Below are 13,779 nucleotides of genomic sequence, written 5' to 3' on the forward strand. Positions count from 1 at the left end.
TCCTCCAATCAGTTTTCTAGGTGTGTAGGATGGTTTAGTGTTGGTCTGGCTGTATTTCATGGACGTGAGACATACAAAAAACTTCCATGCTCGTATTAGTTTTCTATGCTGCATATAAAATTAAAACAAATTTAGTGTATTAAAACTATACACATTTACTACACCACAGTTTCTGTGGTTCAGGAGTCTGAGCCCAATATGGGGTGGGTCTCCTGTAAGCCTGAAATCAAGTTATCTGCTGGTCTGCTGGAATTGGATTCTCATCTGAAGGCTCAACTGGGAAAGCATCCACTTCCCAATGCCCAGAGGTTGGTGGCAGAATTTATTTTCTTGAAGCTGTAGGATTCATGGCAGTTTGCTTTTTCAAAGTCAGCAATGGGAGGTTACTAAAGTGAGTCTGCTATCAAGACAGAGTGTTATATAATGTAGCATAATTATGGGAGTGACATTCTCTCACTTCAGCCTTATTTTATTGACTGGAAGCAGGATACAGGTCTTGCCCGCATTCAAGCAGCACTATTATCCTAGGTTATGATCACCAGGAAGTGGAGATTATGGGGGCCACTTTAAAATCTATCTACCAGAGTCTGTCTTCTGGCTTCCATTGATTCATGTTCCTCCTACATGCAAAACATACCCATCCTCTCCAAGATTCCCATGAATCTTGTTCCATTAAAGCATTTGTTTAGAGTAAAACAAAAAAACTTATCATGTAAATCAAGTGTATCCAGGTGAGATTCCCATGTGCAATCTGTTCATTATAGCTCCTAAGGTATGATTCCTCTCTGTCTGTGGCATTGCAACACTACAGAGACAAATTATCTGCCTCCTTCAAGACTATATGTGTGTGTATATATATATATGTATCTCACATTTTATTTATTAGTCCATCAGCAGACATTTAGGTTGTTTCCATATCTTTACCATTGTGAATAACACTGCAATGAACATGGGAGCACAGATATCTCTTCTAGATACTGATTTCATTTCCTTTGGATGTATACCCAGAGGTGGGATTACTGATATTATGCTAAGTGAAATAAGCCAGACACAGAACAGCAGATACTGCATGATCTCACTTCTCTGTGGAATCTGAAATAGGCAAACTCATAGAAGAAGAGAATAAAATGGTGGTTGGTAGGGGTTGGGGGAAAAGGAAATGAGGAGATATTGGTCAACGGGGACAGTTTCAGTTATGCAAGGTGAGTAGGTTCTGGAGATCTAATGTACAGCAGTATGACTGTAGTTAACAATAGTGGACCATATACTTGAAATTTGCTAACAGTGCTTTCACTCTTAAGTGCTTTTCACCACACACAAACACACACAAAAAATGGCAACTATGGGAGGTGTTAGACATGTTCATTAGCTTAATTGTGGTGATTATTTCAGTATACACACACTCATGTACACATGGAATGTTATTTGGACTTAAAAAAAAAAGGAAATCCAAGTCCAGGTTTTTTCTAACAGTCTGTTAAAGACCAGTTAGGCTTTTTGTGAATTCTTCCAGCCTCTCCCTTATGCTAATTTCTAAAGGCATTCCCATACTTTTATACATTTCTTACATAAGCAACCCAGCGCTCATACCAAAATACGTATTAGTTTTCTATCTGTGTAACACATAAACACAAACTTGGAAGCTTAAAGAAACAAACTTTTGCTATCTCATAGCTTCTATACAGGGGGATTCTGAGCATAGCTTAGCTGGATCCCCTGCAAGGCTGTAAGCAAATTGTCAACAGGGCTGGGTTCTTGTCTGAAGATAGAGGTTATGGGGCTACCTTAAGGTTTATCTGCCATGCATGTTAAAAAATTATATGTGAAATAAATAAAATAGATTTTGCTATGTAAGACTATCTAAAATTTCTGATTGTAAAAATGATGAAAAGTTATTAAAACCAATTGAGATGTAATTTCAACAATTCTGATTTTAAAATATCGATATCATAAACATATATAAAGCTCACACAGATTGACAAGGAAAACAGTAGATGCTCAGTAAACAAGAGACACGGAACATGGAAACGTGTTCATAGAAAAAATCACAAAAAAAGAAAATATATAGATGTTTAACTTTGTTTATAATTAAAAAATAAAGCAATGATAATACTTTCAACTATCAAATTAATAAAATCGTATGCCAAATTATCAATTCTGGTAAAGATATAACAATCAGCCCCTGCCTCACCACTGCTAAGAGTGGAAAATTAGTATAACTGATATGAAAGCAACGTATTCAAAAGTCTCTGTTGCAAAATCTGCAAAGTTTTCCATATTGTTTTACCTAGTAATTCCTCTTCCAGGAATCTACTATAATAAAATGACCTGCAGTGCAGACAAAGATTTATTCACAATGATTTTCTTTGAGGCACTGTTCATAATAATAAGACACTGAAAATAAACATCTATCAAGAGGGGAAACGTTGAGTAGATTATGGTATATCTACAGTGTGGAATGTTGTGTGGCCATCAAAATGATATTTAAGATGAATAATGATATGGGGAGAAATGCTTAGGTGGGTACAAAAAAGGCAGGATACGAAATTGCTTATAACGTGGAACTAATATGTAAAATAATTTATTATTAGGAGGAAGTGTAGAAAGATATTAACGGGTTTTCTTGGGGTTTGAACTTAACCCTGTCACATTATTGTTCTCAGTAAAGAGCTAGTTGCCTTATTTCTGAGCCTTTATACATGCATACAGCCTTTCTCATCCATATTCTTTCTCTCTCTCTCTCTCTTTTTTTTTAACAAGAAATTAATGTTGGGTAAGCAAATTTGCTTGAAATGATGTCAATAAAAGCTAGTTTTGGACACTGGTAGAGGTTCACTGGATAAAATTGGTGGAAATGAAGGCAAAGAAATTGACCTCAGATTTAGTAATTATTCTTTTTTTTTTTTTTAATCTGAGGAACACTTTTATTTCAGTCATAAAAAATCTACAGCAGACGTGGCAAACCATTAAGATGATGCAGCTGCCCTGTATGAACACAGTGGCATATTACGTTATTCTTATTTGCTGTAGGCTTTTTTTTTCCTCATTTTCCTCATTTTCCTCATTTTCCTCATTTTTCCTTCAATTTGAAAAAAATCTGAATGAAACCATATATCTATTAAAAACCAAGTTAAGTTTAATTCTTTAACAAAATAAAAAGCAAACAAAATTGCTCATAATAAGGACTATTTCTAATCTCTCACTAATTTACTCCAGAAAATCTAAACATTAAGCCTATCCTGTGCACCTTGTAATGTCAACACCCTGAAACAATGTGAACAGAAATAAAAGACATAAAATCTGATTTTGAGGTCCAGAAGAGAATACATACTTCAACCCATAAAGATCATAAAATAATCACTAGAAGTTCAAGTTGAGTAGATTAAAAATTTTACTGATTACACATCAAGATTCATATCTCATTGTCAGCACAGAAGAAAACACAAATATAGTAATTATTCTTGGTCATCCTTACAATTGCCAGAGTAGAATGACATGGTAAACAGTACACAAGTGTAGAGAAGACTTTAAAATAATAGAGTAAGTTTCGCATTTTGTTTGTTCGCATTGCGAACATATTACCCACGAGTGGAATAAAAAAATATACTGATTTGTGTGAATGGGTACTTTTAGCTTGGGATGAAATATCTGGTGAGCATCACAAACATTTCAAAATATTTTACCTGAAGCAACTCAGTGGAAGTGAAAATGATGTGTACCAGGACACTGTTAGATGAGGCTGTGAGTTCACTTAAAATTATTTTAAGGAATATGAGAGAGAAAAAATATTTTTTCTATGTTCAATATAATAAGTGATTTAAATAATGCATACATAATAAAATTAAGACCTTAAATATTATACGTATATATTTCATCATTTGATTTATATTACTAGTGAGTAAATATTTAGCTTGGCTAAAAATAACAGTAACAGCATCAAAACTTTGATCTCAGTGAGAATTGCCTAATATACATGGTCATTTTCTATCTGAGATAAGCTGTTTTATCTCCTGTATTTTTTTCTGAGAAAAGTACCATGATAGGGACGCCTGGTGGCTCAGTCAGTTAAACCTCTGACATTGATTGGCTCAGGTCATGATCGCATGGTTCATGATTTCAAGCCCCAAGTCAGGCTCTGTGCTGAAGCTAGGAGACTGGATACTGCTTCAGATGCTGTGTCTCCCTCTCTCTGCCCTTCCCCTGCTCTGTCTCTCTCTCTCTCAAAGAATAAATAAGCATTAAAAAATTTTTTTAAGTACCATGACAAAAGAGTAGATAGTTTTCCTTTATAATTTGAAAGAAAATTTAAAATTATAAGTACCTGTAGGAGAGTGAAAATATCCTTAATTCCACTCTAAGATAAACAGATCCCAAATTCTTCCTACATAGGTGGTTTGGAAGTGTGTGTGAGAGTCTAGAAATCTCAGGAAACCTACAGTGGTAGATTAAGGAGAGGAGAGAAAAATATACAGAATGGGCTGTTGTGAATGCTGGGAAATCAACTCTTCATTTTTTTATAATCCTTTTTATGACTTGTCTCTTGAAAACTGGTATGACATTTTTTTCCCCTTTAAACAGAACCTTTTTCTTTCTTCTTTTGTTTCTTAAGCTTCAAAAGAACTGGAGAGAACTCTTTTCTCCAGAAGGGGTAATGGAGCCTTATTTGGCACATTCAGCCCTTGATCTTGAGATGAAAGTCAGCTCTTTGGATTAATTGAGATGGTGTTGGTAGCCTTTGTGTTGTGGTCTGGGGCTTTCTGGGCAGAGGAAGATGAGAAAACAGGATTATATGCATCTTTCCCCATTTTAGCCCCAAGTGCCTACACCTGGTCTTATTTAAAATAAAATAGTTACAGTTGGAAGCAGAAGAGATGTTTTTAAGTCATGGAGCCCTAACTTTGGAATTCAAAATTCATATGATAAAGAACAACATGTAGCTGGAGAAAAGAAAGTTTTATTATTTGTTCTTTGGTCCAATTCTCATTTTTTGTTTTCTCCAGGTTTGCTTCCTTCTGCTTTAAAATATATCAAGAAAGAGAAATTTGTACCTTCAGAAATTGTGTTAAAATTGAGTATTTAGGACGAATTCTGCCATCCTTAAACAACTAAAAAATTTTAAATTTTACGTCTTTTCTCAGCCCTCTTCCTCATTCCCCCCCCCCCCCCGAAAAGAAAGGAGTTAGGCTCAGCATGCTCTTCTTCCCATTAACTGCTGACTTTTGTTTAAAAAACAGATGAAGACTTCTGACAGACTGACAATCTCTTATCCTTGAGTTATTTATATCTCAAACAAGCTCCACATAATGATTATCCACCATAACTTCACCAGGAGCTTGAACTTCATTATTCTTATTAAGATACAATTTCCAGAACCTCTCTATTCATTACATGTTTCAAATGATTGTATAACAAAGCCTAGGCTTTGCTAACCAGTTACAGAAATTTCTTACAAAATTTTATTGAAAATAATGGCACGAATAGCTAATATTTGCCAAAAGATATATGAGTTGTGTGAAAGAAGGGGTAATTAAGAGCAGATACTTTCAGGGGCGCCTGGGTGGCTTGGTCGGTTGGGCATCCGACTTCGGCTCAGGTCACGATCTCGTGGTCCGTGAGTTCCAGCCCCGCATTGGGCTCTGTGCTGACCGCTCAGAGCCTGGAGCCTGTTTCAGATTCTGTGTCTCCCTCTCTCTCTGACCTTCCCCCATTCATGCTCTGTCTCTCTCTGTCTCAAAAATGAATAAACGTTAAAATTTAAAAAAAAAAGAGCAGATACTTTCAAAGTGTGGGTAGTCTCCTCAAAGTGAATCAAAATGTCTATTAACCTTTTGATGTTCATTCCACATTATCCTAACATGATAATTTGTTAGGATGGAAAGATCTACCGATAGGTCTATAATGCATTTCTCCCTTTATAAGGTGATGCCTCAAGAAAGAATGATTATTTGGTCAAATCTTTTTTAAACATGCTAATAAAAGGCTTCCTGGAAACACATGGTATTTACTGGTAGGAGAATCTTCATCTGTGGAATCCTTTTAGAAGAGTGTACCTGATCTACCTAGGACTATGATAAACAAACCTAGAATCTATTGATTCATCAAGAATGACTTTTGGAAAATGTCTATGTAACAATTAGAATATAAAATGAAAATGTATCATGACCAAACAAGCTCCTTTTTTTGTAAGTGATGTTCCTGGGGGCATGACGTAGCGATCTTATGTTAAATATGGTTTACAGTGTGTCCTTATGTGCATTTACGGCCCCACATTTTTCCCTCCCTGTCTATGTCTTGTGATAATTTGTATTTTTGGATTATTAATGTAGCTCAATGTTGGGAAATATCTCTGATTCTTGTCAGCCTGATTTTACAGACACTCCAGTCCTTTATTATATCTTAAATGAAAACTTAATTTTTAAAGTTAATTTGTTTAAAAAAATTTTTAATGTTTGTTTATTTTTGAGGGAGAAAGAGAGGGTGAGGAGAGAGAGCAAGAAGGGGAGGGGCAGAGAGAGACACACACAGAATCTTAAGCAGGCTCGAGCTGTCAGCACAGAGCCTGACGCCGGCTCGAACTCAGAAATCACAAGATCATGAGCTGAGATTGGATGCTCAACCGACTGAGCCATCCAGGCACCCCCATTTATTTATTTTGAGAGAGAGAGAGAGAGAGAGAGAGAGAGAGCGAGAGCAGGGAAGAGGTAGAAAGAGAGGGAGAGAGAAAATCCCAAGCAGGCTCTGCACTGTCAGTGCAGAGACTGATGTGGGGATCAAACCCATGAACCATGAGCTCATGACCTGAGCCAAAAACCAAGAGTCAGATGCTTAACTGACTGAGCCACCCAGGTGACCCAAATGAAGACTTAATACAGGTTTAGGGAACATTTGTATTTTTTTTTTTAATTTTAATTTCAGTGTAGCTAACATAAAGTGGTATATTAGTTCCAGTTTACAATATAGTGATCCAACATTTCTATACATTACTTAGTGCTTCTCAAGACAAGTGCACTCCTTAATCCCCTTCACCTATGTCACCCACCCCCCACTCACCTCCCCTCTAGTAACCATCTGCTTATTCTCTATATTTAAGAGTCTGGTTTAAGGTTTGCCTCTTTTTTCCACTTCATTTGTTTTGTTTCTTAAATTCCATATAGGTGTGAAATCATATGGTATTTATCTTTCTCTGACTTATTTCACTTAGGATTATACTGTCGAGATCCATTCATGTTGTTGGAAATGGCAAGATTTAATTCCTTTTATGGCTGAATAATATTCCGTTGTACATATGTACCACATCTTCTTTATCCATTAATCTATTTTTGGATACTCGGGCTGATTCCATAGTTTGACTACTGTAAATAATGCTGCAGTAAACATGGGGGGAAAATATATCCCTTCAAATTAGTGTTTTTTTATTCCTTAAGTAAATAGTAGTACGATGACTGGATCATAGGGTAGTTCTATTTTTAATTAAAATTTTTTTCGTTGTTTAATGTTTTTAATGTTTATTTTTGAGAGAGAGAGAAAGAGACAGAGCGCGAGTGGGGGAGGGGCAGAGAGAGAGAGGGAGACACAGAAACTGAAGTAGGCTCCAGGCACTGAGCTGTCAGCACAGAGCCTGACACTTGGCTCAAACTCACAGACTGCAAGATCATGACCTGAGCCGACGTGGGACACTTAACCAACTGAGCCACCCAGGCACCACATCTAGTTTTAATCTTTTGAGGAACTTCAGTACCGTCTACCACAGTGGCCCCACCAGTTTGCATTCCCAATAGTAAGGAAGAGTTATCTCAAACAAATAAGCAGCACATTGTAATCAGAAGTAGGGTCACCCTGAATAGTTAGACAAGTTGTTTATTTCACTCAGAATCCTTAAAGGTGGGAAGGTAAGGTCCGTTGCTGAAAATTATTTATTAAATAATTAGGCACTGATCAGAAGTTTCAAGATGGCACAAAGCAACTCATTACTTTTATTCTTGTTTAAGTTTGGGTTCACTCAGAAGCAGGCCTCGAGACACAGAGCAGAGTGCTGATAGTTTATTTGGGAGTTGAAAGGAGCAGGTGCAGTGTGATACACTAGTGGAGAACCACCAACCAGTGGTGTGCTATTAGGCCAACTACAACAGTGGGTGATGAAGGTTAAGTTCCACGGGGAAGCTCCCAAAACGATGCCAATCATACACTCAGAGTGATCTCCTTTGAGGACCAAAGGAACTGGGGTATTTATATACACTGAAACCTGAGGGCCCCTGGTTGAATATTACTTTCAAGATGTGCTATTGCTATTTTCCTGGATCTTCTGATCTGTGCTTGGACAGCATGGTCTTCTGTGGTTCTGGAAAAAAAGACCCCCCCCCCTCCCCATACAGAGATTTGCATACTGGCAGTTTGGAGTTTCTGTAACATATGAAAGCTCTGATGGACAAGAGCACCAACACATAATCATGTCTGTGACCATATCTGCTCCCTCTGGTTGGCCATGAGTGAGTCTTTGCATTCATTCTTGTAACAAATACTTATTTACTTATGTTGGGGATATGACAGGGATGTCAAATCAATAAATATATGACAAATAAATAACAGGTGAGGTAGTGAAATGCATTATTAGAATAAATAAGACAGGATGTGGTAGGTTAAAAAATGGCCCCAAAGCTTTCAGTCCTAATTCCTGGAATTGGTAAATATTACCTTATTTGGAAAAAGATCTTTACTGATGTAATTAAGTTAAAGATCTTGAGATGAGGAGACTATCCTGGGTCATCTGAATGAGCCCTAAATGCCATCACAGGGATACTGAGAGAGACAGAGGGGGGTGTTTCACAGACAGAATGGGAAAAGGCCACAAGAAGGCAGAGTTTGGAGTGATACAGCCGCAAGCTAAGGGATGCCAGCAGCCACTGGAAGCTGGAAAAGGCAAGCAAGGAGTTCTCTCCTAGGGCTCTGGAAAGAGCACAGCTCCACCAACATCTTGATTTCAGCTCAGTGAAACTGATTTCAGATTTCTGGCCTCCAGAACTGTGCGAGGAAATATCTGTTGTTCTCAAGCACCAAGTTTGTGGTAGTTCATTATAGCTGCATTAGGAAACTAATACACAGGTCAAAACGGGGAGAAAATGACTGGGTGGTCACCAGTTTAGAGAGGTGAGGGGCCATCTTTCTCCTAAGGATACATTAGAACAAAACCTTGAATGACAACAAGAGAATGAGTCATTTAAGGGAGGGGCTGTCAGCAAGAGGGGCAGCAAATGCAGAGATCAGTGGGTGGGAGTAAGCTCTATCCGTCTGATGAACATCAGGGAAGTCAATGTGCCTGGAGCTGAGAGAGCTGAAGGGAGAGTGTCAGGAGATGAGACAGAATAGAGAGTGGGGCCCAAGTCACGTTAGGGTCTTGCATAACTTGGAGCTTTATTCTGGGTAAAGTGGAAGACATTTGCAAGTTTCTAGAAAAGTGACTGGAATTGACTTTTAAAACTTCCTGTCCCATCATAAGGCCCTCTGACTCACTCCATCAGTCGTTAGGTTTCACTTAATTTTCCCCTCAGTAATATTGGAGGAAGTTTTTCTAGTCCCTTCAAGTCCTTGAGGTGAAGGAGATAGGGTATGTTCCCTCCACTCCTGCTCCAGTTCTAGCATGAATGATCTGTAAGCCAAACATCAATTTCCTTTCACTGAGATTACTTCCTTCCTTTAGTTAACTCCTGTACATTTTTAATTCTGATATAGGCTCTATCACTTTGTCCTGTCTTTTCGTGGCTTACTTACTATTGTCCTTTCAGGGCCCAGAAGGGGTGTGAGTATCAGTCCTATCCCTAGGTAGATGAGTGAGTGAGGCTGAGGATAGGGGTGTAGGACAGATGGGGACTGTAAGCAAACAATCATCCACAACCACATCCCTTGTTCAACCATTGGCACAAATAGCATACATGATGATGTGTCTTTTCTTAACCATGGCTGGAGCCTTAAACTACTTCATAAGGTCAAGACCAATATTGCTGTGTGTGTTATATGATTCACAGTACATAATGCATTACCTTATATAGATTAAGTGTTCAATACATATTTATTGAACAATTTGTTGGTCAGAGTTTGATGTTTAGAGAGAGAAAAAGGACTGAGGTATGAAGGGGAATGAATCAAACCCATGCTTCCTGCTTTTTCTTATCTTATTCTTTACAAGCGCAGGTTGTAGGAATTGACTGTGTACAAGACCTTGGAGTTGTTTAAGCTGAACACCCACCTTCCCCTCCTGCACATATATTCTCAGAGTTCTTTGGGGCCCTTATAGAGGCAGCTTCAGGTGTGGCCATTTCAGTTTGAGTAATAGAGCTGACTCATTAGCTCCTAGGAAAAGCTTTGTATTATGCTACCTTCTTCCCACCTCCCACTTCTTCCCACCAACACTTCTACAGAGAAGAACATTTAGATCTAGATTATTTTGTATATATACTCTCTATGTTATGAACACTAAAGTCATTATCCCATTGGCTAGGTAATTTTAATTCACTTATCCATTTATATGCCCCCATTCCGCAAATTGTTCCAGAGATTGTTTGTTTGGTACAGATTAGAATGTAATAAGTGGACAAAGAATTGGAGAATCACAGTGGATGGATTAATCAGAAATACCTCCTCAGAAGCAATTAATTTGTTATGACACTCACTTCTATTCATTCAGGTCCCTGACGTTATTTTTTCCTGCAGAATTGCTGTTAGACGGATGGCATAATGAAAATACTCATCTTTAAATAATATTCAAAATTTTCATCATGTTTATTTCCACAACAACAACAAAAAAGAGGAAATCCTCTAAGGAATGGGAATTTATAGCTTGTTTTGGTAAGAAGCCTAGATATTTCACAGAGCACAGCATTTTTAGACGTTATCATAGAAATAGAGAATAGCCTTTAGGAGGAGAATTGGAATTATCCAGAAGGAAAAGAAAATCAGAAAAAAATGGAAGAAACTTCAAGCAAAAGGCAAACTTTTTAAAGGCTCCTACTGTGAAAATAAATGACTATGGTCAAACCAGTTTAAAGCTTTGCTTTTCATTTTGAAGTTTTAGATCAGGGAGAGATCTTAGAGTTCATTTAGCTCAACCTCTTCATTTTACAGATGACAAAGCCAAGACCCAGAGAGGTTAAGTGATTTGCTCATGGTCACACAGACAGTATGGGGCAAAACTCTAATTGCATTTCAGATTGAATGACTCCTGGTCCTGGGCTGTTTGTACTATATCTCATTGCTGCCTCCAACTGATGTCATCTTGGGAAGGAGGCATCCAGAGGCTTCAGCAACATGGACCAGCAGGGAAAAGGAGAGAAGCAGGATACACGGGACAGTTGGAGACACTTAGTGGCCAGGCTGGAACCAGCAAGGACCAATGGACAAAGCTCTACAAAGGGTATGGCAAATTTTGATATGGTTCTGGCAGAAAGCAATATTAGCGATTCACTCCAGTAAGCAGGACCACAAGAGAACTGCAGGACCAAGTGTATTAAATGATGGAATCTAAGGTTTGAAATCATCGTTTTAGTAAAAGCAGGTCTCCAACTGTGGGTTGAGGTATCAAGATCCATGCCCAGAGGAAGGCTCTGGGCAGGACTAAGCAGCATATCAGAACCTCAGCATCCTAAGGTTGGGTCAGGGCCAACTTCAAATACAGAATGGAGCTTACATAGCCCATAGAGAAAACTGAGCCCACACTTTATTTAATATAGAAAGAATGAGACTTGGAGATGAGATGAATAATCAGAAATCACCTGTTATATAAGTAATCATAATTTCAACCCTCTTCCCACGCTAGTCCATAGTTGGACCAGATATTTCTGGTGTTGAACCAGATATTTCTTTCTGTCATCAGGGCAGACTATTTAAGAAGAGGAACTGAGCACACAGATTAAAGACCTCTTGAATTTAGCTGATAGGGACCCTGGAACACAGGTGGATCCCTAGGCATATGCATATTGTTATCAGTTAGGATGAGTTTGACTACAAGTAACAGATTACCTGATTCAAGTCAGCTTATCCCACATAGATGCTTATTATTTACTGAACATTTATTCTGGAGTCACAGAGTCATTCTGTGCCTGAAAGTGAAACTGTTCAATTTTACCGCTCTATCACTCTTAGTGTGTTAATGATGACTCCTCTCTTACTTTAAGATGGTGACTGCAGCTTCAATCAATGTCTTTATGTGACAGTATTCTAAATTTTTTTTTTTTCAATGTTTTTTATTTATTTTTGGGACAGAGAGAGACAGAGCATGAACGGGGGAGGGGCAGAGAGAGAGGGAGACACAGAATCGGAAACAGGCTCCAGGCTCCGAGCCATCAGCCCAGAGCCCGACGCGGGGCTCGAACTCACGGACCGCGAGATCGTGACCTGGCTGAAGTCGGAGGCTTAACCGACTGCGCCACCCAGGCGCCCCTATGTGACAGTATTCTAAATTAGAAGTAGGAATGGAAAAGGAAAAAGGCTTTTCTCTGCATACTTCTGTTATCATCAAAAAATATATATTTCACAGAGGCTCCTCTTGGGAAGTTTGCCTTACATTTTATTTTCCAAAACTGGGTCATGTGACATACCTAAACCAATACTGCCTAATGCAAACAGGTTTGCCATGATTGACTAAATGTAGTTGATCATTGAATTTCTTCCTAGTATTTGTTATTTGTCTTCCAGGGCTAGACATATTTTTACTTCATCAAAATTTGTTTCTCTGAGGAGGGAACCCTGGGAAGAAAACTAACAGTTGGCTGTACTTTGTTAACTGACTTACCACTTCTATAACACTTTGAGCCACACCTGACTACAGATAGTACACCAACTTTTCATATTGTTTTACCTAGCCACATCCTGACATGAGAAATAACTTCAAAGCAAGTTTCTTAAAGGTCCATCCATAAATTCGGAAGTCTCCCCTTTAATTTACTGTAGTAATAAAATACTGAGTTAATTAAATACATTCAAAAGTAAACAAAGGAACAAAACTTACCATTTGTCTTTTTTCTCTAATCCAAGTTGAGTGAAAGAAGTGTGAAACAGGAAATAATGCCACATTCCCTTTTCTGTCTCATATTCTTCCTTAACCCTCTTTTCTAACATTTTACCCCAATCCTATTTTAACTAAGAATACAGAGCATTTTCATTTTCATGAATGAAAATAGGTCAGTTATATTTACAGATATGTATTTGACATAACTTAAAATTAACTCACAACCATGTTTTCAGTGTTTCTCACCAGTAGAAGCTAGAGAATTGAATTACTTGGGTTGTACGGTTACCATTTGTGGCATAAGTGTTATGTATTTACCAGCTCCTGGCTACACTGTATTTCTCAGACTCAGTTTCAGATCAGTGGACCCATATGACTGAGTTCTAGCCAATGAAATGTCTTTAGGGGGGAAATATACTATTTCTATGGCTGGCTCATAGAGAATTCTCTATCACTCTGGGTTGAATTGCACCTACCTGTGCCCTCGCTGCACTTCCTCAAAATAAGCTGTGTTGAAGTCTTAACTCCAAGTACCTCAGAATGTGATCTTACTTAGAAATATAGACATTGCAAATAAAATTAATTAAGTTAAGATGAGGTCATAAGGGAGCAGGGTGGCTCCCTAATCCAATATGACTGATGTTCTAGTAAGATGAAGAGAATTCCACATGCTATGGGCTGAATGTTTATGGTCCCCTCACCTGGCCCAAATTTACATGTTGAAATCTTAACATCCAAAGTGATGTTATTGGGAGGTGGGGCCTTGGAGAGATGATTCAGGT

Source organism: Panthera leo, chromosome B3 (genome assembly GCF_018350215.1).
Source record: "Panthera leo isolate Ple1 chromosome B3, P.leo_Ple1_pat1.1, whole genome shotgun sequence".
In the NCBI taxonomy this organism is placed as follows: domain Eukaryota; kingdom Metazoa; phylum Chordata; class Mammalia; order Carnivora; family Felidae; genus Panthera; species Panthera leo.